Source organism: Leucoraja erinacea, chromosome 13 (assembly GCF_028641065.1).
Source record: "Leucoraja erinacea ecotype New England chromosome 13, Leri_hhj_1, whole genome shotgun sequence".
In the NCBI taxonomy this organism is placed as follows: domain Eukaryota; kingdom Metazoa; phylum Chordata; class Chondrichthyes; order Rajiformes; family Rajidae; genus Leucoraja; species Leucoraja erinaceus.
This window is the reverse complement of record NC_073389.1, coordinates 4,646,931-4,668,237: the sequence shown is the minus strand read 5'-3', so window position 1 is coordinate 4,668,237 and position 21,307 is coordinate 4,646,931. Positions and strand designations below refer to the sequence as shown.

Below are 21,307 nucleotides of genomic sequence, written 5' to 3'. Positions count from 1 at the left end.
ATATTTGCAGTTGCAGCATGATGTACTCAATACACTTACTGATTAAGAAAAATGTGGTTAAAATGCCTTTTTCACCAGCCAATCTACCTGTGTCGCCACTTTCTGTGAACCGTTAAACTGTACCCAGAGCTCTCTGTTCTCCAACACTATCAAAGGACTCGACCACCTACTGTGCAAATCCTGCCCTCATTCGACATATCAAAATGTTCCACTTCACATTTGTCAGAGATAAAGTCCATCTGCTATTCCTTGGCCAACTTCCCTTGTTTCTCCTAGATGAGATTGTACTATTTATCTTGACAAGTAATATTAACATTTTCTATTATTTTAAAATCCCAGCTCCCATTTAATTTGCCCTCTAATGCAACATTGCTGAAAGCTTTCACTTAAAACCTATGACCTTGCATTTGATACAATAGCTGTTTAAATTGTTCCTAAGCAAATTTGATGAGCTGTTAAACTTCACAGCTTCTCGATATTGACACTTTCATTCATGCAAATCTGTAAAATTGTTTGCGTTTCAATTTTCACAAATCGAAGGATGTACAATGATCATCACTTCTACTTTTGTAAGCACCATTAAGCCAACAATTTAGATATTTATGGATTCATTCAAATTCTTGAAAACAACCTGAAAATAGACTAATAGCAGCATTAAATGCCATGATCATTTGGAAAAATCTTTGAAGACTTTATTTATTTGGAAAATACTGGGCATGGAAAAATAAGTTTTGGATAGTCAGCCAGGAATCATCCAGTAATATAATTAAAATAGTTCATTCACTTCCCCATTGGTGTTGAAATGAATGGCGATAATGAAGCACATGCCATTTGACCAACAATATAGCAAGTGTGGTAATATTCAAGGCAATCAGAAATGTATATATCAATTATAGAATTTTACTGGTGATTGTGCATTTTTGATCGTACAATTTGCAATACGTTGAGTATACCCGGTCGTGTTCTAAAAACCTGTGCGGACCAACTGGCAGGATTTTTACGGACATTTTCAACCTCTCACTTCTGAGGTCTGAGGTCCCCACCTGCTTTAAAAGGGCATCAATTATACCGGTGCCCAAGAAGAGTAAGGTGACGTGCCTCAATGACTATCGACCAGTGGCACTAACGCCGGTGGTGATGAAGTGCTTTGAGAGGTTGATCATGGACCAAATCAACTCCTACCTCGACAAAAACCTGGACCCACTGCAATTCGCGTATCGCCACAACAGATCAACGGTGGATGCGATCTCGCTGGCCCTCCACTCCGCACTGGACCACGGACAACAAAAACTCATATGACAGGCTGTTATTCATTGATTACAGCTCGGCATTTAACACAATCATCCCCTCCAAACTGGTTACCAAACTCGCAGAACTGGGTCTCTGCGCATCCCTCTGCAACTGGATCCTCGACTTCCTCATCCACAGACCACAGTCTGTTCGTATTGGTGCAAATGTGTCAGCCTCGATAACAATCAGCACGGGAGCACCTCAAGGCTGCGTGCTCAGCCCTCTGCTGCACTCACTCTATACCCATGACTGCGTAGCGAACCACAGTGCGAACTCCATCATCAAGTTCGCTGACGACACCACTATTGTGGGGCGTATCACTGATGGGGATGTCAGAATATAGAAGAGAGATCGAGCAACTGTCCATATGGTGCCAGCGCAATAACCTGGCCCTCAACACTAGCAAAACCAAGGAACTGATTGTGGACTTTGGAAGGAGTAGGAGGGGGACCCACAGCCCCATTTATATCAATGGTTGAAAGGGTCAAGAACTTCAAATTCCTGGGCGTGCACATCTCTGAAGATCTTTCCTGGTCCGAGAACACTAACGCAATTATCAAAAAAGCTCATCAGCGCCTCTACTTCCTGAGAAGATTACGGAGAGTCGGATTGTCAAGGAAGACTCTAACTTCTACAGGTGCACATTCGAGAGCATACTGACCGGTTGCATCGTGGCTTGGTTCGGCAATTTGAGCGCCCTGGAGAGGAAAAGACTACAAAAAGTATTAAACACTGCCCAGTCCATCATCGGCTCTGACCTTCTTTCCATCGAGGGGATTTATCGCAGTCGCTGCCTCAAAAAGGCTGGCAGTATCATCAAAGACCCACACCATCCTGGCCACACACTCATCTCCCTGCTACCTTCAGGTAGAAGGTACAGGAGCCTGAAGACTGCAACAACCAGGTTCAGGAATAGCTATCTCCCCACAACCGTCAGGCTATTAAACCTGGCTCGGACAAAACTCTGATTATTAATAACCACTTTCTGTTATTTGCACTTTACCAGTTTATTTATTCATGTGTGTATATATTTATATCATGGTATATGGACACATTTATCTGTTTTGTAGTAAATGCCTACTATTTTCTAAGTGCTTAAGCAAAGCAAGAATTTCATTGTCATATACAGGGACACATGACAATAAACTCACTTGACTTGACTTGAAAACCGATGCAAAAAAAGACAATAAACTCACTTGAACTTGAACTGATTCGTTTGATCCATCCTTCTATTTAAACAACAAATCTGTATTGAGCCTATACCGTAACAAACCCTTTTGAAGATGGCCCACTTATTTTTTCTAGAGCCAAACTCAGTCTGATCATATAATTTGATATGATGTACAAAATTAAATTAATTCATTGTTCTATTTCACTAAGGAGGCAATGTTTGAGATGATTACTCCATCAACACTTTTTAATTCTTGATTTTTCCTTTAAAAGATGCTTGCCCCGAGGGCAGCTTGGCAAAGTGAAAACAACGATTGAGATGTGTAGGAAGGAACTGCAGATGTTGGTTTAAAGTATGGTCACCACAGTTGCCACAATCAGGAGTTGCAAGGCGCACTTGGATGCAACATAATTTCATTAATTCAGACACAAAGTGCTTGAGGAACTCAGCGGGCCACGCAGCAGGTCTGGAAAGCATGGATAGGTGACTTGCTGAGTTACTCCAGTAATTGGTGTCTTTTTTGTTTCTAATTTTTACTAATACATTCCCTTTCAAAAGAGCTGAACATGTAGAAGTAATGTGGCTAAAATGTTTAAATACAAATGTAAAACTTGGCAAAAATCACTTCAAATTACTTTTGAAAGGGCGTTATGGTGGCGTAGCGGTAGAGTTGCCACAGGAAGAGTTGTAACGGTAGAGTTACAGCTCCAGAGACCCGGGTTCAATACCGACTACCGGTGCTGTTGGTACGGAGTTTGTACGTTCTACCTGCGTGGGTTTTCTCTAAGATCTTCGGTTTCCTTCCACACTCCACAGGCATACAGGTTTGTAGGTTAATTGGCTTGGTAAATGTAAATTTGTCCCTAGTGGGTGTAGGGATCGTTGGTCAGTGCGGACTTGGTGGGCCTGTTTCCGCACTGTATCATTAAACTAAACTTTTGACAATGTACTCACTATGTAATCCAAATTGACAATCAACTCACACATAGTAAATCCAAAATGACCTTTGCTGGTGTTGGATTGAAGTAGGCTTGTTGAACAGGTGAATGAGGTTTGTCTAACTTTCCTCAAAATGCACTTTCTGTAATTTAATATTTACATAGAACATTAAAGAATAGCATTTCAGTAATGAAGAACTCCCTCAAGTATTGCGATGAGTGACTGTTTGAAATTCAAGCCCAAATCTTGCAATGCTGCCAACTAAAGTGTCTAAAATAAGAGGAAAACAGAACCCTGTTTAATACTAGTGGTATTGTAGTTATACGGTAATGTTGACTCTCCAATATTCAGACCAGGATATCACATCTATTATCAATAACTCCACTTGCTGGGGAAAAAAATCATAAATGATCATGTACTAAAATACTCTTGGCAAAAGCCTTATTTTAAATATACAATTAGACACAAAAACAAGATATGTTACTGGAGCTCGTCAAGTTCAGATGTGCATGACAGTTCCATGCAAATCTAATGTCCATCCATTTTCTAACCACACGTAGATGGTACAACAGCACTGGAATTAGGTGCCAGTGCATCGAGTCTCAGCCTCTATTGCTGGACTCGACACCAAGTTTCAAGCCATGTGCATCCAGCCCCTCACAGACCTACTGTAGGAAGGTAGTTCAGACTAGGGTTTGTGTTTATTTTTCTTAATTGTGTGTGGTGGCCAGATCAAGCACCGAGTCGTTGTTTAAAGTACATCTACTGGCATTCAATGTGCCTCTTTTTATTACTAATCTACAAAATTTAAAAGCTCATTTTAAATGAAAACTAAGCAAACCTTTAATGAAAAAAAGTTATTTTTTTCTTTGATGCACGATGTTAGCAGTTAGACAAATAGAGAATAAGAGCAGAGTAAGTGGAAATAACATAATTCTCTTAATTATGTGATTTCCTCTGCCTCTGCTCTTATATGTTGTATTCTCATGTATTCACATCAGAGGGTGCTGTTGCACCATTAAACAAACCTGTGTCACACATACGACGCAATGGTTTGTTTTTATTCGAATAGAAACTGGTTTCATCGACTTCGAAACTTTACAAGGAGAATAAATGATGCAATAAAACAGCAGATAACATTTGAACAAATTAAAAATAGAATTGCACCAATGTTTAGAGTAGTGGCACATACTGAAGCTCTGACAGAAGATTTTGCCAAGTGTTACAGCATAGGATGAGAAGATAACCATTCAGCCCGTTTAACTCTTCCCTTCCCTGAATAAAGTCTAACGAACGTATACATGAAAAAATTGTTGTATGCTGCAAAATGATATCATGAACCCATGATTTAAGTCTTCTGTGGAGAGATGTCTTGCATTGATCTTTGCAGCTGGGCATTGAATTTGGATCCGCCGCTGCCGCAACAAGTGGCTCAACTTATGGAATAGATGTGGCCTGATATAGCACAGGATGGTGGAGTAATGGTAAAGGACATCAACCCATTGCCTGGCCAGGACGACCTCTACAACACCAACCCAGTGTGGCCAGGACAATGGACCTTTATGGCTATGTTAAGACTAAAGGTTTTTATAATTTTGGACTTGATGGGTACAAGATGATGCCTAAAACATGGCAACTCTTGCGTACTGCCTCAGTGTGGTCTTCTATCGGACACTCTTATACTTGGTGAGATTGTGCCTAATATATAGGATTGTCACTGAACAGTATGCAAAAATAAAGAAGAATTTCACTATGCTTGGGTACACATGACGATAAAGTACTGTTGTACCATTGATGTGTGTAGAGTCAGCATTGATTAACAGGGCTTGTTTAAAATATTGGACAAAATTGATTTGAAAATACCATACCCAGTTTTCAAATTCATTAAGTTTAAGTCTGCCAGAGATTATCCTCTGATTACACAATTGCAATGATGGAAAAATAAATAGGGAATTTCAAAGTCATACTTACATGAGGAATAGTATTCAAATATGGGGTCTTTGCAAAATGACTTGAAACGCCAGGTGACAACTACATCCTGAAGTTGCGCGGAAGTGGAATAATCACATCTTAGCGCGATGGAAGAAAAAAGTGTAGTCGTACGATGGGTTTCTGGTACACTCACCAACAAAGCAAAGCATGCTGCAAGATAAAATGGTCACAGGTGGTCAACAGAAGGTTCATGGAGATTAAAATATTACAATGCAATTAATATGGTTTCAACTGAGGTGCATTAAATTCATACAATGGAGCACAGAAACATAATTTTATATTGCCACTCCATGCCCATGTTAATTCATGACAGTATTAGTATAGTAAATATTAACTTCATATGACATAACAATGTACAAGGTCCTTCTGCCTTGATAAATACTTCAGAAAGAAAGACCTTAGATATTTTGAGCTGTTAAATAGAAATTCCCATGACTGAGATAGGTTGTAATGACTGGATTTTCAATGTTTTGGACCCTGCTTTGAAAAATCATTCCAGGTCAGAGTGAACTGATGAGTTGGTGTCACAAGTACATATTCCCTAATGCCAACTGCGAAATGTAAATTCAGTTAATTAACCGAACAGAAAAGCATGCATCAATAATGATAACCAGTTTGTTGTAAATATCCATATGGTTCATTAATATCGTTTCGAAAATGAAACTGCTCACTCTGCTGAATTGATCAAGCCAGTTAATTAACAGCCAGTTTGAGTTGAGCAATAAATGCAACAGAACCTATATCTGGTAAGATAAAAAGTAATGGAGTAGCAAAATGTCTTGGCGTTTCACGGGTATCAGTTCAGTGATTAAACTAAGAATTTAAGAACTTCGGTTCTTCTAGATAAAAAATAGTGTCAAGTATATAGTATAGAAAAACGGTCAATTTTGACTGACACAGATATGGTAATTGTGAATTGAGAGATTGGACAATATATGTTCTGGATTCATCCCTGAAATGAAAAATAAATCACGTTAAAATGATCTACTATCATTACATACTAATTTCCAATTTATTCTCTGGGTGGGGTAAAGCTGGGTTTTATTGCCGATTCCTAAATATCTCAGAAATGAATGGTTTGCTGGCAACCTGAAAACCCACCGAGACTAGATCAGAAAAGGACAACAGCTCTCTTCCCCTAAAAGGTCAGCAATAGAGCTATGCTTTTACTAATATTTACTCAGTTACCATTTATTTCAGATTTATTTGATTAAAAATGCTTAAATTCCCCAGCACTCATCGTGGTATTTAAACATGTCACCAGATCATTAATTTGAATTATTAATTCAGTAACACAACCACAATGCAACCAACAGACGCTGGTTTACACCGAAGATAGACACAAAATGCTGGAGTAGCTTAGTGGGACAGGCAGCATCCCTGGGTGATGTTTCGGGTTGAGACCTTTTTTCAGACTCTTAGATACAATTGTAAATGTTTACATACAGATTATATAATTATAAATGTTAATTATGTTCAACAATTTAGATACTTAGAAAAATGTCAGCAGTCAATTTTAGACATCCATAGAACTCAAAAAACAGATTGGAATGTGAAGCAGCAATTAAGAGATAGGTACTCAGTAAATAAGTTGCCCAACAGATATAATGTAAAATGTTGATTCAATAATCTTTGTACGCTACAGTATAAAATTGATTGTCTTCTTTCTATAAACGGGCAAATAAAAACACAAAAACATGTACAAACACTAAATTTCTAGACATAGTTCACAACGCTCAAACAACATTTAATCTCTTCACTGTATAAAGTGTAAACAAAGGCCTTCTGCATATCAACATGTGAAAGAAAACCAAATGGCACTAGTTTATGGAGGTGATCACCGACTGCTTTCCTTTATGTTCACCAACAAGGTAAGCATTCTGTGAAAAGTCTTGAACTAATACATTTTAGAAAATACAAAGTGGGATAGTGGCATAGTGGGAAAATGCACATTCACCATGAGGAAGAACATAATGCAACAAATTAACAATGTACAAAACTTAATTAGAAATGGATGAGGTTATGAGGTTTTATAGGCTATTTTCCAACCATTCCATTCATTGAAAGCTACACTGGAAAGAGTACAGATCAAAAATACCAAAATGTACCAAGGCTAAGATTCTATAAAAACAATCATTCAAGCAGGAGAAAGTAAACATTAAAGAGCAGAATTGGGAATATCTTGAGTTGATGGGATTGGTTGCGATTAACATCAAAGGGGGACTGATGGTTAGTGCAAAAGAGGTGGATGAAAAGATCTGTTTCCTTGCTCAATGAAGCATAATCATTTAAAAAGGGAAATATTCAAAGTTATCAAGAGCCCTGATAGTAATTTGTGGCACAAGTTCAATATGATGAACAATAGCGCAAGCTCTTGACTGTCACTTCCATTGGTCATCCAAACGGGTATATGTAGCCAAATTAGGATGGAATTTTGGGAGCACAATATTCCCCAGTTGTCAAGTCCATTGGGTTGAGGTTGGGACACCAAGGACAAAGGACAATGGACATTTATTGTCACACACACACACACACCAATTGGTGTAGTGAAATTCGAGTTGCCATTTACAGCACACAAATAAAAATAAAACACAACATTAAAGAATTTAATATTGAACATAAAAACATCCCCCCACAATGGTTCCCACTGTGAAGGAAGGCAACAAAGTCCAGTCCTCTTCCTCTTGTTCACCCATGGTCTAGCCTATTGAGGCCTCCGCTATCACAGCGATGGTGGCCCGATGTTACAGGCCCTCTCGCCGGATGATGGAGCTCCGGCGTCGGGAGAACACTCTCAGCCACTTCCTTCCCGGAGACCGCGGCACCTGAAGTCCACAGGCCACGCTGGTCGGAGCTCCAACACTGGCGATCTCGGCGAAAGACCCCAGGCTCCTCGGTGTTTAAACCCAGCACCGCCCGCAGCTGGACGCTCCGCAACCACAGCTCCACGATGTAGAAGTTGGCGGTCTCAGCACTCTGGAGCTTACCACATGGCGACCCGGGTAAGGCATCGTCCGCCCCGCAACGGTGCTTCAGCGCCGTGCCGAAGCTGAGGTTCTGGCCGGTCCCGGCAGGAAACGCTGCTCCAGTCCCGTTGGTAGGCCGCGGGGAAGGGGCAAAGATGTGGCTCGGAGGAAAGCCGCATCTCCGACCAGGTAGGGACTGAGAACTACAGTTTCTGTAGGGAGAGGTCATGACTCTGTCTGAGCTGTGAATCAACTGAACACACTGAATGTCTACTGAACTGTGAGGTTGGTGTTTTGTGTGGTTTTATGGTGGTTTCACCCTGCATGAAATTGTATGAAGCTGCAATTGAATTTGGTGGCCTTGGACCCTGCTTGAAGTGGAATAAAACTGCACTGAATTTGGTGGCCTTGCACTCTGCTGAAAGTGGTATGAAACTGCACTTGTATTTGTTGGCCTTGCACCCTGCTTGAAGTGGTTGGAAATTGGACTTGAATTCGGTGGCCTTGCACCCTGCTTGAAATGGTAGGAACATGAATTTGAATTTGGTGGACTTGCACCCTGCTTGAAATGGAATTTCAAGGAATAGTCATGAGTCAACTGCCAGCCCACCAGCCGTGAGTGAGCTGCCAGCAGATCAGGCTTGAGGGAATGAGCTGCCACCCCAAGAACCTATACGAGCACTCCAGAAAGCCCCCCCACTGGCCACCAATATTGGAATTGGTGGAGAGGTGGAATATTGCGTCGGGGGACCAGCCCTCCCGTGTGAACATGGGACCCAACGGGTCCCACTTAGTCTAGTATAGTTATATATTCATATATAAATACACACTGTTTTGTTTCCTCCTTTATAACATTGTTTACAGAGTACATATTGTGTTGTGCTGCTGCAAGTAAGGATTTCAGTGTTCTAACTGGGACGTGAGAGAATAAAACACTCTTAACATAGAAACATAGAAATTAGGTGCAGGAGTAGGCCATTCGGCTCTTCGAGCCTGCACCGCCATTCAATATGATCATGGCTGATCATCCAACTCAGTATCCCGTACCTGCCTTCTCTCCATACCCCCTGATCCCCTTAGCCACAAGGGCCACATCTAACTCCCTCTTAAATATAGCTAAGAGACCGGACATCTGTGGAAATAGCTCTTGACTTACTCCGCTAATGTGTGGGATGGAACTAGTGCACGGGTGATCGGTGGTCAGCGTGGACGGTGGGTTGAAGGGCCCGTTTCCACGCTGTATCTTTAAATTAAATTAAAAACACTAAAACCAGAGGGAGTCTAAAGAAGAATCTCTACCCGAAACGTCACCCAATTTCTTCTATCCAGAGTTGCTGGCTGCTCCATGGAATTCCCCCGCACAATTAAAGCATGGAATAGTCTTCACCCTACCATAGTTACCCAACCAGACGCAACTAAATTTAAGGTACCTCTTTTTTCCCCCCCAAGAACCCTTTTTTGCTCAAGTCCAAGTCAAGAGTCAAGAGAGTATTGTCATGTGTCCCAGATAGGACAATGAAATTCTTGCTTGCGGGTGCGGTAGCATCTATGGAGCGAAGGAAATGGGCAACGTTTTGGGCCGAACCCCTTCTTCAGACCAATGCAAGGTTGGGGGGGCGGGAAGAAGAAAGGAAGAGGAAGAGCCAGAGGGCTGAGGGAGAGCTGGGGGGGGGGGGGGGGGGGGGGGGGGGGGGGGAAGACAGCAAGGGCTACCAGAAATTGGAGAAGTCAATGTTCAGACTACCCATATGAGGTGCTGCTCCTCCAGTTGCAAAATGCTGTTATTGTTCAGCCCTCCACCACCTCCAGTTTAAATTCCATTTAGAATATTTATGGACCAGGAATCCAGAAGCAAGAGTTACGCCAGATCCAGGGTCAGGGGGTGATTCTGCGTTGGTTTTCAGCGGTCGCGGTGGTGAGGCGGCGACCGGACAGCAATGGCGGCCAGATCTCCCACAATTTAAAGCGAGGGAGAAAGTGCCCAGTGCCGACCAGTTGGCGTGGCAGTACACATGCGTAGAGTGGCCGATGATGTGTTGGCTGTGGAAATGCACATGTGCGGGGGGGGAGAACGTGCTGGCCGTAGCAGTGCACATGTGCAAGGCGGCCGGTCGTGCCGGCAGATGAGGAGCGAGCGGAGAGCGGAGACCCGGCAGCCAGCACAAATGGTGGCAGCACAGATGGCAGGCGGAGACGGAGATTGACAGAGAGATAGAGAGGGGGGGGCCCGCTCAGAGTTGAACGGCAGATGTCCGGTCTTGGCCGGATGCCCCCTAGATTTCGAGGCCCAAGGCTTGAGCCTATGAAGCCTAGTGGTAAATCCGGCTCTGAGGCCCCCCCTAGATCTCAAGGCCCTAAGCTTAAGCTTGTCCACCTTGTACGTAAATCCGGCCCTGACTTTCAGCAGCTAGCAGGAGAGAATTCCATACCTATTGTAATGCTATCTCTTCTCATTCTTCCTGCAAGGGGTTAATACTACATCACAGAGAAAAACACCAACCTGACTTGATGAACTGGTTTCTGTGTTACTACATTCTTCTTTATTCCATAAAGTGCACTTTGATGACACATATTACCACAAATAGAAAGGATATTCCCCGAAAAGGGGATATGTAGCCATATCCCCTGTTCAAGAGTATGTTTAAAAAAATGGAACTGTAATTTCAGGTCAGTGACTTTAAGGGATACAAATGTTAATCACTTTCAGAACAGTAAATGCTCTAAATTTAAGAACCACAATTGATATCTAATCCATTGCCATTAAAGGGTTAACAGAAACTGTGTTTCATTTGCAACTCGAACACGGTAGGGCGAAACAATCGGTTATTGCACAACACATCCAATAACTGCATGCTACCTTTGCTACAAATGCTTATTCTACACCAACTAGTTAACAATTGCCTGCAATAAATATTATGTTATTGAAGTTAGATCACAATCACAATCTTCCAATCATAATCTCCATGAGGTTATATATGAATTGTACAGAAAATTCAAATATCTCATTTAATTTAATAAAGGAGTGTATTATAACCAATAAATTAATTTAAGAAAATACAGAAATGACAAAATAAAAATCACATTATATTTGAAAAATTTGATAGCAAGAATAATATAAAAGGCAAATAAGAGATCAGGGATCTACTCTGGCAAGTCCTTGTTCAGTAATCCTTCTTAAACATAAAAAATATTTACAGATAGTTTAAATATTCTAATATACTGTGGTTAGGATCATTTCAGACAGGGTTCTGAAGCAATTCATTATCCAGAGTTAGGGATGGCAAAGATACCAATGCTCCCAGTTCTCAGTGTTTGTTAGCAATACCCAGCCTGGAAAACATATTTCTAGATAAGTTAGGATCAAGCTTCTTATTTGAAAGGTTGACAGTTAATTTGCTGATTTTAATATTTGGCACCGAAGATTAATCACAAAAGAAATACTATTACAAAATCTTTGGAATAAAAAGATTTGGTGCAGAAAAATCAAAAGTGAATTAATGTTCTTATGGAAATATAGTTTCGATAAATGACAAAGGCATAAATCGATTATAACATTGTGGTTTTACGTAAATGCACTATTTAACAATATAATCATTGAGCAGGGAGTGTTTGTTCCACATCTTATTCGTTATTTTTTAAAGGTTTAAAACCCATAAAAAGGTCACCATGTTTTAAATGGCAAGCAAAGCATAATGGTAATTAATTTTTAATGGTAAGCAGTCAACTTTTATTATACATCTTTAAATTACGCCAATGTACCAGGAAGCACAAAACTTATAATTACATGCAAAGAAAAGACGTGAAACAAGATGAATTCCGCCAAAAGGAACAGCCTCACAGTATCCACTTTGTCAAGACCCCCACATCATTTACATGCTTGATCAGATCTACTTTCAACCTTCTAGTTTGAATTGAATTGAATTGAATACCTTCATTGTCATTCAGACCTTACGGTCTGAACAAAATTTCTAGTTTCCAGTTTAGTTTATTATTATTGTCAAATATATCGAGGTTCAGTGAAAATATTTTTGTTGCGTGTATCCAGTCACAGAAAAGACTACACATGATTACAATGAAGTCATTCACAGTACAGATTTATTGCAAGATAAAGTTTGATTAACGATAGTTCAAAGGTTGCCAATGAGATAGATGGGAGTGTAGGAAAGAACTGCAGATGCTGATTTAAATCGAAGGTAGACAAAAAATGCTGGAGTAACTCAGCGGATCAGGCAGCATCTCTGGAGAGCGGTAGACAGGAGGTCAGGACCACACTCTAGCTGGTGAGAGGGTGGTTCAGTTGCCTGATAATAACCGAGAAGAAACTGTCCCTGAATCTAGAAGTATGCATTACCAAACTTCTGTACCTCTTGCCTGATGGGAAAGGGAAGAGGGAGTGGCCAGGGTGAGACTGGTCTTTGATTATGCCTGTGGCCTTGCCGAGGCAGTGTGAACTATAGATAGAGTCAATAGAAGGGAACACTTTAACTTTCCCTCCCATTCCCACACTGACCTTTCTATCCTGGGCCTACTCCATTGTCAGAGTGAGGCCCCGCTCAAATTGGAAGAACAGGACCTCATATTTTGCTTGGGCAGCTTACAACCCAGCAATATGAATATTAACCTGTAAATTCAAGTAAACCTTACTTTTTCTCTCTCCATCCCTCCCCCTTCCCAGTTCTCCGACCCAGTCTGACTGTCCAATTACATTTTATCTGCATGCTTTGTTACCTTCTCCTTCTACATTTTCCTTGATCTCCACCCCCTTTGATGTCTCGTTCTCACACCTTACACTTCCTTATCTCTGTATATCCCCCTTCATGTTCCCTCTCACCTGACTCTCAGTCTGAAGAAGGGTCTTGACCCAAAAGGTCACCCATTCCTTCTCTCCAGAGATGCTGCCTGTCCTGCTGAGTTACTCCAACATTTTGTGTCTATCAATGGAAGGGAGGTTGGTTTGCATGATGATCTTGCCTACATCCACTACTCCCTGCAATTTCTTGCAGTCTTGGGTGGGGCTGAACCCAAACCAGGCAGTGATGCATCCCGATAAAATGCTTTCTATGACGCATCTGTAGAGGTTGGTGAGGGTTGTTGAGGCATTGATGTTTCTTCTTGGTCATTGAAAGCAGTCCTAGCGTCTTCAATTTATCATTGTACTATGGTCTGTCATCTTAGCAACCGATCACAGAACTCTACCCTGGATCTTCTCCAGTGCCTCCAGACCCTTCCAGTAATAAGGCAAACATAATTGAACACAATACTCCAGCTGAGGATGGAGCAATATTTTAAACAATTAATACATTTTTGGATATGGGAAGAAATGGAGAATCTGGGGAAAACCCATGTGATCACAGGGAGCCAATGTATACTTCACTCAGATAGTACCAGAGGTCTATATCAAGCCCAGGTTGCTGAAGTTGCGAAAGAGTTGCGCTAACTGCGGCACCATTTCAGTGACGCTTATGTCCCTCCCCCTGAAAAGCAATGACCCAAATAAAATTCACCTTTTCTCTGGGGTGCAGTATATCACATTTGACTCCTTAAATCCTTTGCCGTCTTACAGAGTCAACCAGGGTATCCCAATAATGTCGTCCCACAAGTGTTTCCCTGACTGGTACTATGCAAACTTGATGCTGCTTTAGCCTTTCAAGTACCTGCATCAATGGCTTTCCTTCCAACCTGTAAACATTTAAAGTTTTTAAGTATGCTACTAGACTATTCATGTAGGAAGGAACTGCAGATGCTGGTTTAAACCAAAGGTAGGCACAAAAAGCTGGTGTAACTCAGCGGGACAGGCAGCATCTCTGGAGAGAAGGAATGGGAGAATGAAGAAGGGTCTTGACCCGAAATGTCACCCATTCTTTCTCCTCAGAGATGCTGCCTGTCCCCGCTGAGTTACTCCAGCTTTTTATGTCTATCTACCAGACTATTCTACAGGCTGTTGACCCACTGCACTATTTGGTGATATAGGATCGATCTTCTTCCAGCTCCAAGGTTCTAGGTTCAAGTCCCTTTGGAGAGACACAAACGTTACAATCAAATCTTAACACTACATCCAGTACTGAGGGAATAGTGTGTTGTCAGAAGTACTACCTATCAGATTAGATAAGAAACCAAAATATTTAAAATGATGCAGCAAACCATTCATACTTTTTCAGAGGTTGAGAGTATCGTGATTTCTATTTTTTTCCTTAATCAAAATTGGTGAAGAAATTTGTGTGATCATTTATACATTTGCTATTACTGAGTGCCAGATTCTATTTTTGTAACATGGCCAAACTCTATTCAATCTCAGCTCACGTTATGTTGAAACTCTCCCACTTATGTAATTATTCTCATCTCCAGGTATTACATTTGTGGTTATCTCTTGGCTTGTCTCCCAAGATTCACCTTGCAGAATTAAATTTACAAAGATATCTACTGCCTGTATTCTACACACTGATCTTCTCACTCGTTAGCACGTCTCCAGAACTGCAAATGTGTTATCCAGTTGTAATATTTTTTATGGGTTCACTATCCATCTCTAACAATCTTGAGTTCTATACTTTCTAAGATATGATGCCATTGTGGCTTTTCCTTAGTTCAATAACCAATTATTTTGTCTTAAGGGCTAGGTTGTTGCCCCAAGTCCATGATAAAAGGTTTTTAATCACTTTCCTCAATCAGATCCCATGTCCCATTAATGTTGTAGATCAAGCAGACAATAGTGATATCATTGGCAAGCTTATAAATTGAGTTTGCGTTGTACTTGGCCACACTGACATGGATGTACTAGAACAACTGATTGAGCACAGAACTCTGATAGAGCAAGTGTCTGAGCACACCATGCTAAAGAGCAAAAGTCTCGAGGGTCAGAGTATAATGGCTTGATTGTATCCACAGACAATATGATTTGAATGGATAGCATGCAAACAAAGTTTTCCACTCATGTAATAATGAATAAATACCATTGTCAGTACTTTCCTCCTGAAATTGATCTCCCAAATTGCAACATCTCACACTTGTCAAGATTAAACTCCATCTGAGATTTCTCTTCACATATTTCCAACTGGTCTCTATTCTTTCACAACCTTCCTCACTATCTACAACACGACAATTTTTTGTGCCATCCAGAAACGTATTAATCAGCCCACTTACATTTTTGTCCGTACCATTTATAAATAAAGCACAAGCGACGGACATCCATATATTGATCCCTGCAGAACATTGGCCACAGATCTGCAGTCCAGAAAAAGACCCTCCACCACGATCTCTTCGTCTATGGTCAAACCAATATTGAATACAGTCTACCAAGTCAATTTGGATCCCATGTGCCTTAATATTTTGCATGAAGCACCTTGTCAAATGATTTATTAAAATCCTTGTATACAACATCCACAGCCCTACCCTCATTAATCATTCTCATCACATTCTCAAAAAACTAAATCTTAAGTTTGTAAAATATGATTAGCTTGGACAGGAGACAGAGGGAGATGGTGGAAGATTGTTTTTGTAATTGGATGCCTGTGACTTGTGGTGTCCCACGAGATTCAGAGCTGGTCCCTTGCTGTTGGTAATATACATGAATGACGGATGCGAATGTGGGAGGCAAGATTATTTCACAGATGACACAAAGATTGGTGGAGTTATTGATAATATGGAAAATAGTACTGTGTTAGTGAAATAGTCTGAAAATTTTCAGATGGAGTTTAATCCAAATGTAGGGTGATGCATTTGGGGAATACTAATGAGACTCAAATATACACTGTGAATGGTAAAGTGTTGGGAAGCATTGAGAAAAAGAGAAACTTATAGACTGATAATATAGTTGTGAAGGTATATGTGTCTTTTACAATACTGGAGAGATTTTGAGGAACAAGATTATTATACAGTTTTTTACACCAATACACTGTTCTTAACAAAAAATTACCTATCATGTGAAATCTTATTGACATCTTAACAGATAGAAATTAGATAACTTCAAGACTGAAAGTCAAAAACTTTTTTTGTTGTTTTTTTTGTTAGAAGTACAATAATGTGGTACCACAGTACCTAATACTTATTGACATATTACATTTCATATACAACTTCTTATTTTTAATTTAATAATAAAACAGGAGTAAGGAAGAAGAGTAGAAAAAGAGAGATTATCATAGAGTGGTGCGTGAAATAGTAAGATAGCCCGGAAGAAGAACGCGAAAACAGAGAGATAGAAAAGAAGAAGTGAAAAGAGAAAGAGAAAGAAACGAAGTAGAAAGCGACATACCTATTTAATGTTCTTGGCCACCCGTCACCTAAAAACCTTTTTAATGCAGACGTTTTACCACCAATTTGGACACAAAAAATGTGACATTAAAAACTCTGCCACGTTTTGATAATTATCTATGGAAATATCTTCATCAATTCCAGGAGAAAAATACAGTAACATAAAGATAATACAGTACAGTAAAGATCCCGTAACGGTCGTTGTGCTTGGTGTCTATTGTCATAACGACCATCATCGGGGTCGGTACCTCCGTAAATCACGGAGGCTCCAAACCTCTAATGCTTTTCAAAAACTCAACGAGGTATCCTTTGGTAGTAGCGATTTTTGGGAGAGTTCATTATTTTTTCTTATTTTCCAATTTAATATATCAAATACATTGTGGTGTCAAAAACGCAACGACCGTTTACGATATATTTTCCGACTTTTTTAAATCAATTAAAAAAATTTGGGATATAAATTGGTCATTAAAACTAAGAAACTGAGCCACTCAATTTTGCAACACACTGTCTCTTGTTTACCTTTCGTACAGACCAAGTCACTAACTTCATTTCTTCGTGTCAACTTTAGGAAGCTCCGCAACGCCCGTTAGACATTTTACTTACTAAAAAACTCAGCCCAAATCAAATGTTCTCATCTGCCATTGATATAGCTCAAATCCATAAGGTAATGATCTTTGTAATGTACCGTTTAGATCACATTGGCAAAAATGTTTGGTTTTCGCTAATAATGTAACGTTCGTTTTCTGGGACACCAAACCTTTTAGTGTCCACCGTACACAACGTACGTTTGTGTGTATGATGTGTAACTCGCGTTGCGGTGTCCATTCAGATGGATGCAGTATTCTACTACATGATCAGGTGAATGAAGTGGTATTTTATCGTTCCATGTGCAGCGTAGGTTTACAAGGCTAATTCCCGGGATGGCAGGACTGTCATATGCTGAGAGAATGGAGCAGCTGGGCTTGTACACTCTGGAGTTTAGAAGGTTGAGGGGGGATCTCATTGAAACATATAAGTTTGTTAAGGGCTTGGACACGCTAGAGGCAGGAAACATGTTCCCGATGTTGGGGGAGTCCAGAACCAGGGGCCACAGTTTAAGAATAAGGAGTAAGCCATTTAGAACGGAGACGAGGAAACACTTTTTCTCACAGAGAGTGGTGAGTGTGGAATTCTCTGCCTCAGAGGCAGGTTCTCTGGATGCTTTCAAGAGAGAGCTAGATAGGGCTCTTAAAAATAGTGGAATCAGGGGATATGGGGCAAAGGCAGGAACGGGGTACTGATTGGGGATGATCTGCCATAATCACATTGAATGGCGGTGCTGGCTCGAAGTACCAAATGGCCTACTCCTGCACCTATTGTCTATTGTATTCATAAACAGAGAAAGGAATAAGAAATACATGCACTTATTGTGCCAACCAGGTCACTGGTGGACACCATGCGACAACCGTTACACAAAATGTATTTGTGTATTCTGATGCCATTTACAGAAACTTGCCATCAATATACTATTTTTTTTCTTATGTTTTGTTGATATTATGTTAGTCATGAACCCAATAAAGTGCTTGTCAACTTTATTTGAAGGAATTTGAAATTTGACCCTTTTTGTCACATTTCTGTGTGCAGTATTGTAAAAAGACACATATGGAATACTGCCTTTATTATGCAGGGGATTGAATACTGAAGTAGGGTGGTTATGCTCCACCTTTATAGAACCTGGTCAGACCACAGTGGAAATACTGTGTGCAATAGGAAAAATGTGATAGCACTAGAAAGAATGCGGAAGGGATTAATCAAGATGTTGCCTGGTTCAGTTACAAGGAGAGACTGGAGAAGCTAGTTCCATTTTCTCTTCAGCAGAGGAGATTGAGGGGACATGAACGAGATAGAGTATATCAAATTATGAGGGGCCTATAGCCTCTAGACCCCATATCAGAGGTAGGTAAAACTAGAGGACAGTTTTAGGGCAATAGGGAAAAGATTAGAGGGATACTAGATCTTCTTCATTAAGAGAGTGCCAAGTACCTGGTGTGTGCTGCTTGAAAGAACGGTTGAAGCTGGTTCATGGAAAAGTATTTAAAAGTGTCTAGATGTTAAGCATGAAAGACTATGGATAAATGCTGAGCTTAATAAGGAAGGATACACAGTGGGCCAAATAGTCTGTGTCCATGTACTTTTTCAACGGCTCTGCCTCAACAATTCAGAATACGTGAAGCAAAAAGTACATAAACAGAGCATTTATATTAAATTAAAACACGGAAGAATTGGGGTGAAATTGCACAACTCACCTGCAAGAAATGCTACACTTGTCGCTTTACCTCCCCCCTTAACTACATTCAAGGACCCAAGCAGTCTTTCCAGGTGCGGCAGAGGTTCACCTGCACCTCCTCCAATCTCATCTATTGCATCCGCTGCTCCAGATATCAGCTGCTCTACATCGGTGAGGCTTGCCGATCGCTTCATCAAAGACCTCCGTTCGGTCTGCAGTAACCAGCCTGATCTCCTGGTAGCTCAGCCCTTCAACTCCCCCTCCCATTCCGAATCCGACCTTTCTGTCCTCGGCCTCCTCCTTGGCCAGAGTGAGGACCAACGTAAATTGGAGGAGCAGCACCTCATATTTTACTTGGGCAGTTCACACCCCAGCAGTATGAACATTGACTTCTCTAATTTCAGGTAGTCCTTACTTTTTCCTCAGCCTTCTCAGCGCTCCCTCAGCCCACTGGCTCCACCTCTTCCTTTCTTCTTCCTGCCCTCCCCCCTCACCTTCCCATCCCACCCAAAGATCCTATAGCAGAGTTCTGCTATAGGATCTTTGATCCCACCCTCACATCAATCTGAAGAAGGGTTTTGGCACGAAACATTGCCTATTTCCTTTGTTCCATAGATGCTGCATCATCCGCCAACTTTCTCCAGCATTTTTGTCTACCTCCATGAGCAGCTTCGTCCCATCAACCATCAGGCTCTTGAACAATATAAATACTACCTAAACTTCAAATGGTGTGTCTTGTTTGCAATACAGACTTCTGTTTTGCACTAGTATTGTTTTTTATTGAATTTCATTGTTTGGTTTATTATATTATCTACTGAGTACTGTGTTTACAGACCTGTTATGCTGCTGTAAGCAAGAATTCCCCTGTTCTGTTTTGAACCACCTTCATTGTGAAATAACGTGTTTGTTTATTTAGACTCGAAATTTTAGAGCTACTGAATAGAAAGGTTAACGTTGCAGAGCTGCCATACAGATTTTGCAATAGCTTGTGATGTTATGAAAACCGTAGAATTATATCAAGCATAAAATAATTGTTTTTAGTTTCTTATAAAATTTCCCATTCTGTTGAAGATTCACAACCCAAAATGTTGTCTGTCCATTCTTTAGTTTAGTTTATTATTGTCAACTGTACCAAGGTACAATGACAAAACGTTTTGTTGCATGTTATCCTGGCAGCAAAGACTAGATTACAATGAAGACTTCCACAGTACACAGATATAGGATGAAGGATATTACCTTTAGTGCAAAATAAAGTCCAGTAAAGTCCAATTAAAGATAGTTTGAAGGTCTCCGATGAAACAGAGGTGAGGTACCTCCACAGATGCTGCATGGCCCTATATCCTGTATCTGTCCTGCATCCTCTTTGCAATGCGGATGCCTTGATTGTAATCAAGTCGTCTTTCCACTAACTGGATAGCACACAAACATGAAAGCTTTTCGCTGTACCTCGGTACAGGTGACGATAATACATTAAACTAAAGACCGGCTGAGTTCCTTCAGCAGTTTGTATTTTGCTCAGGATTTCAGCATCTGTAGTTCCTCGTGTCCGCAACTCGTTGAGTCTGGCTCTAGTTGTCCATCCAAGCCCAGCCCCTGTCCCTCCAGCCCCTGCGACTCTGGGCTCCGTGCAGCCGGTGGCCATGGCCAGCACCTGACGCGTTGTTTTCCTAAGATGGAAGCAGGGCCGACTCACCTGTGCGCAGGTGTGCCCAGGTAAAGGGAATTAACTGTCAGGTAATAATGGCGACACCGCCGAGATCTATTTAAAGCTCCCAACAAGTGGGAGGAGGCAATCGCTTACCTGTGGGGCCGAGCCAGAGGACCATCCAGCCCACCATCCTGTCCACGGCCATCATCCCGCCCGAACTCCAAGCGGCGGCCGCCTCACTGCCCCAAACTCATCGCAGGTTGCTTGGAGGTGGATCGTCAGTCGCCAGAGGGGGACGGGCACAATCTGCTATAGGATCTTTGGGCGCAATGGCTGCGGCTATCCCGGCCGCCGCCGCCAGCAGCAGCAGCACCTGTGAACCGGTTCGACGGGTTGTCTGCCCCGCCCGCCGCCGCCGCCAGCAACAGCAGCAGCACCTGTTCGACGGGTTGTCTGCCCCGCCCCGCCCCGCGCGCCCCGGCAGCCGTTGGAGCACGTGACCGCGGAGTCTTGGCTCGAGCGAGGGGGCGAGCGCGGGAAGGAGGGCGAAGGTGAAGACGAGCCAGGGCGGCGGGCAGGAGCGTCCCACACACACACCCGGGCCGACAGCATCGAGCTGACAGGAAAGTTACAGCCCCACGCACCTGTAGTTTGTTTGCCTTCTCTCATTGCAAACTTGGTGCTGGTAGCACCTGTTGGGGAAGGAGAATGCAAGAGAGAAAAACACACCCCCTTAGGCTGGGGTGTGACAGAATAAAACATCTCAGTCCCGGTCCTATAATTTCAGCCCC

The 21,307-nt window shown here is 41.6% G+C and overlaps 1 pseudogene; it reads right to left on the bottom strand.

Annotated features, from left to right (window-relative positions):
• LOC129703099 (immunoglobulin-like domain-containing receptor 1) overlaps window positions 1–20,946 on the bottom strand; it is a 51,744-nt pseudogene extending 30,798 nt beyond the window's left edge.
• Window positions 20,947–21,307: the final 361 nt, after the last annotated feature.